This window comes from Gossypium hirsutum, chromosome A03 (assembly GCF_007990345.1).
Source record: "Gossypium hirsutum isolate 1008001.06 chromosome A03, Gossypium_hirsutum_v2.1, whole genome shotgun sequence".
NCBI classification, from domain to species: Eukaryota; Viridiplantae; Streptophyta; class Magnoliopsida; order Malvales; family Malvaceae; genus Gossypium; species Gossypium hirsutum.
In genome coordinates, this window is record NC_053426.1 from 61,948,082 (window position 1) to 61,954,533 (window position 6,452).

Genomic DNA, 6,452 nt, shown 5'->3' on the forward strand with positions numbered 1-6,452 from the left:
GTCCCGAGTCCCGAGCTGGCTTGTTCAAAACTACTGTAAATAAAGAGGAGGGAGTAAGCATAAATGCTTAGTAAGTTCATATGTAAATAACAAGTAACATAACAATACAAATATACCAAACAACTTTAGCATGGTACCACCAAAACATATATCACATCTTTAAACATCATTCATCATCTTACCACCTTATCGTTGTTGTATCTATTTTCAACCCGAGGGTTAAGAACATACCTGTCCAAAGTGTCCATTTCACAAAACTTACCCAAAATGTCACTTATATCTTAAGTGCTCTTCCATTAAACTAGAAATTTCACCCGTTGAACACATCGGAATATAACTCGGATACATGGATAATTTGCACATAAGTGCCACATATGTAATCAAGAAATCATGTAACCCGCCCCTAAGTGAACTCGGACCCAACTCAACGAGCTCGGGTGTTCGCATCCATAAATGAACTCGGACTCAACTCAACGAGTTCGGATGCCTAGTTACATCTCACGAACTCAGACTCAACTCAACGAGTTCGGACATTCGCATCCATAAGTGAACTCGGACTCAACTCAACGAGTTCGGATGCTCAACCATCCTAGTGACATGTCACTTGTATCCTAATCTATTCCTAAGGTTCAAACGGGCTTTTTTCCTTGATCTCACATTGCCGTCTTCCATGGAATATCGGAACCGATACTCGGTAGCAATTCATATTTATCAAGTAGTAAAAATAATTTGCATATTACTCAACATTAACCACAAAGCATAATATTTCACGATAAAAAAAAATCAGCATATCATATAATTAACATCAATAACTTAAAAATAACAATGATGCTACATTATTTACACATGAACTTACCTCGTATGCGAAAATGGCTACTTTTACCATTTCGTCCACAACTTGGTATTTTTCCATTTTAGCCCGAATTTCAATTTTCCTTGCTCTATCATTTAAAATATAGTCTAATTGGGACTCACATTATTCAAATTGACCCAAAATCATATCTTGGAAAAATTACAGTTTTGCCCCTAAATTTTTGCATATTTACACTTTTTCCCCTAAGCTCGTAAATTAAACTTTAGCCTATTTTCTTATGTTTTATGACATTCTGATCATTTTTCCCTTCCATGGAAACATCAAATTCTCACTCTAACATGTACTTATGACTATTAGGTATTTTTACCGATTAAGCCCTTTTGCTCGTTTTCAATTAAAACCGAGTAGTACAAGTTGTCTAACATAATTTAAAACCTCATATTCTATCATAAAACACCAAAATACACTAATTTCACCTATGGGTATTTTTCCAAATATGAACCCTAGGTTGAATTATTGCTAGCATAAGCTTAATCGAGCTACCGGGACTCTAAAAACGTAAAAATCATTAAAAACGAGGCTAAAACGGACTTACAATCGAGCTTGGAAGCTTGAAAAACCCTAGCCATGGTTTCTCCTTGCTATATTTGGCCATGGGGTTGAGGATGAGCAAAATTGGCTTTTAATTTTGTATTTTAATTCATTTTACCCTTAAATGACCAAAATGCCCTTACTACTAAACTTTCCAAAAATTCCATCCTTGTCCAATTTTTGTCCATAGACTTAGAAATTGATAAATTTTCTATTTAAGACCTCCTAATTAATATTTCAAAACAATTTCATACTAGAAACTTATAGAATGCAAGTTTTACAAATTATTCGATTTAGTCCCTAATTTCAATTTAAGCACTTTATGCATAAAATTTCTTCACAAAATTTTCACACAATCATGAAATCATATCATAGACCTCAAAATAATCATAAAATAATTATTTCTATCTCGGATTTTGTGGTCACAAAACCGCTATTCCGACTAGGCCCAAAATTAGGATATTACAACTCTCCCCCCCTTTAGGGATTTTCATCCCCGAAAATCTTACCAGAAAAGTGGTATTCACTTAGATTCCTCAATTTCATATTCGGTGCTGAAGAACTTTCACTCAGGCGGTGCCTCCAATATATCTCATTAATTTCTCATATATTCTGAATGTTTACGAACTCATCTCTTAATTGTTCTTAAATTTTCAACCCTTCTCTGTTTCCCTTGTCATCTTGACATAAAACCAGATCTCAATTTGGTTAATGGAGACTAGAATTCCAAGAAATTAAACAATCAAAAAGACTTGAAATTCCATGAATCTGATGAGTAGGAATTCCTTCAATATCGATATGATTTATAGATCTCGGCAAACATTTAACAATAGGATATATCACATTTTCCTCTTTCCGCCATGGAAATAATTCTGATATGGCCTCAAGAATAATCCGTCTCATTTCCATCCCAATATCAACACTGGCAAGGATAATTTTGATAGATTTCAATGCTCGGCTTTAACCCCTTTAACAACTCCGATTTTATGTAACATCGAAAGCTCTAAACTATCACATTACCTCACTGTCTTGAAACACATCACAATTCATACAACGGTACATTACTGAAAGTCAGGAAGTCTTTACTCAATGTAGACTAGTCTAGTTCAGACGCTTCGGTTACCAATATTCTCATCTATCCAAACTTTGTCAACTTGTAATAAACTTTTCAGCTTTCACAAGACGAAAACCTTATCATTCGTAGTGACTTTAACTAATATCCTACTCTTTCTAATAAATATACACTTCTCGTTCAGACTATTTACTCTTTTATCAGTACAAAAATGAAATTATATTATCAGACTTGAGAAAAATAATCCTGGCATAATTGTCACATGAAATCTTTCAAATAAATAATTCACCATACCGACTGAAACTCGCGCTTTTATCACCTATGCCTTTACTGATGTCAAATCCTTACACAGAAATTAGAAAAAAAATCCCAATACTAAAATCACCACATTACCAAGATCAAATTAGAAGTATAGTCATATTTGACATGATTAGCATGAGCTGAAGAACGCACTTCGAACACGAGTCATAATTGACAAATTATGGAACAAAGATAACAAGGAAACCGAATAAAGAAATCCAAGATATGATACTATGCCGGAGAATCGAAAACCAAACTCATAGAGAAAATACAGAATACCCCGATAATTATTCAAAGAAAGAGAGTCCAAAAGAAAACATCATCTAATCCCACTGGAATCAAATATAACAAGAACAATATATCTTCCTATACATATATATCAGATGAAGCATCAAGTAGAAGAAACAGAATCATAATATCATATGTATTCTCTCATCAATTCTTATCAGACGAAATGGAATAGAATACCCGATGAAATAGAGCAATATAAATTATAAACCAGTCAGACTACCAATGCTTTCATCCAACACCAGGATTAAAAGACATTCCCATACAACAAGAATTTCTTCAGAAGATCAATAGCCATAGAAATATTTCTGAGAATGGGTAAACACATAGAACATCTCAAAAGAGACAGCTAAATCTGTCCAGTCATAACTGTCACACTCAGATAGTTCACATTTCAATTATCATTTCCCCAACTAGTTCTGCCGTCACAAATTTCATATTAAACCATTCACTAAAGAAGGCCAGTTCTGAATAAATTTCGATTTACACTTTTCTCGACCTTGCACCTGAGTAATTTGGTTTACCAAGGAGAATTCCTTTTCTAACTGGGACAGTGCATAACTCCAATAATCTTTACGTCAATCCGATACTTTACTGGCTCTGACTTTACTTATCAACTCATTTTCAATCTCTGATCATACTTATAATTATTCTATCACTGAACTCTTTGGGTTCTCAACCGAAAACTTATTCAATACAAATCTCATGAAATTCCATTATAAGTACCACTTTGGTAAGGGGGAGGGGTTGTAGGACCACTGACTCGACTTTCTTATACATACACATATGACACAACTCCCATCATCATAGCAACATCATCAAAATCATGTCATTCATTCATGTTGGCTTACACCAATTTTCCTATTGTCCCATTTAGACAATATAATTATGCATACATTCTATGTTTTCTAGATAGCTTTACTTATCCATTCATTTAATTAAATTAATTCATGCTCATGACATCATATAAGGCCAAACAAACATAGATATTTGAATCACAATCACAACTTTCATTTCGTGCATCATCATGTACATATCATTACAATCATATAATTCAGTCCAACAATTTAACATAGATAAGTTCATTTCATTATAATCCTTTATCTCATAAAAAATTGTATATCATTAACATTCATCAACATTCAACGTCCAATCAAGACAAGGACATTTTGATTCGTATCATGATATTATGACCTTTATTCATACCTCTACTACTTTCTATTTATTCCGTTCGTCTTATCAAGTAAGCCACATACACTACATCGTATGAGCATTAAGCAAATATGGATATTTATCACAACATGAACTTTTATCTCACATATTATCACATATGTATCATAAACTTTTATTCATACTTTTCTGAACTGAGACTTATCATAATCATAACTTTACTCAAATACCTTCGCATAACATTGAACATGGTCAGCGCAGCTCGGTTGGAGAGTACCCTGTCTAAATAAGACGGTACTCATACGCGTCGGAAGACATCACACTATCACAGATCAGTGGCATGTATAGCTAAACTTTTACACATGCTAGGTTAGTCCAAGAACCGACTAAACCTGCTTTGATACCACTAAATGTAACGCCCCCATGCCTGAAACCGTCGCCGGAGTCGAGCTTGAGGAGTTACCGAACATAATTTATCAAATTAAGAACTTCAAATCTTTTGTTTCTACATTCACAGCTTTCTAGCTACTCGTGTCACAGTTACAAGAAAAATCATATCTCGAGTTAAGAAACTCGAAATCAAGATCCGTAAATTTTCCATAAATCTAGACTCATATATCTATTTACTAATTTTTTATAGAATTTTTGGTTGGGCCAATTAGTACAGTTTATTAGTTAAAGTCCCCCCTGTTTCAGGGTTCGACTACTCTGATATCTGTGTATTACAAATCAGAAATCTCTCTATACAGAATTTCAATGACTATGAGGTTTGTTTCTTTTAAAACTAGACTCGATAAGGAATCTGTAAATATAAAGAATGACTTCTAATTTATTTTTTACAATTTATTATGAATTTTTAAAGTCAGAACAGAGGATCCAGAAATCACTCTGGCCCTGTTTCACAAGGTTTCAAATATCTCATAAAGTATAATTTATATGCCTGTTTTTTTATCCCTATGAAAGTAGACTCATTAAGCTTAAATTTCATAACTTTCTCATCATTTAATTCCATTTATACTATTTTTAGTGATTTTGCAAATTCATGTCATTGCTGCAGCAATATTCTGTTTTAAGGCAAATTTCATCTTTTCATGAGTTGTTATGAACTAGATAACCTATTAAACTTCCATGATATCAAACATGATCTAAATTTAACCATCACCATGACTTATCAATATCAAACATTTTCTCAACCAATCATGGCCATATCATAAAATTATTTACACAAAATAAATATATTGCTATACATGTCATACTTAAGTTTTACAAGCCATTTACCCAGATGAAAGTCCTTTGGATAGTGTGATCGAACCTTCGACCCGTCCCGATTCCCGGGCTGGCTTGTTCAAAACTAATGTAAATAAAGAGGAGGGAGTAAGCATAAATGCTTAGTAAGTTCATATGTAAATAACAAGTAACATAACAATACAAATATACCAAACAACTTTAGCATGGTACCACCAAAACATATATCACATCTTTAAACATCATTTATCATCTTACCACCTTATCGTTGTTGTATCTATTTTCAACCCGAGGGTTAAGAACATACCTGTCCAAAGTGTCCATTTTACAACACTTACCCAAAACGTCACTTATATCTTAAGTGCTCTTCCATTAAACTAGAAATTTCACCCGTTGAACACATCGGAATATAACTCGGATACATGGATAATTTGCACATAAGTGCCACATATATAATCAAGAAATCATGTAACCCGCCCCTAAGTGAACTCGGACTCAACTCAACGAGCTCGGGCGTTCGCATCCATAAATGAACTCGGACTCAACTCAACGAGTTCGGATGCCTAGTTACATCTCACGAACTCAGACTCAACTCAACGAGTTCGGACATTCGCATCCATAAGTGAACTCGGACTCAACTCAATGAGTTCGGATGCTCAACCATCCTAGTGACATGTCACTTGTATCCTAATCTATTCCTAAGGTTCAAACGGGCTTTTTTCCTTGATCTCACATTGCCGTCTCCCATGGAATATCGGAACCGATACTCGGTAGCAATTCATATTTATCAAGTAGTAAACATAATTTGCATATTACTCAACATTAACCACAAAGCATAATATTTCACGATAAAAAAAATCAGCATATCATATAATTAACATCAATAACTTAAAAATAACAATTATGCTACATTATTTACACATGAACTTACCTCGTATGCGAAAATGGCTACTTTTACCATTTCGTCCACAA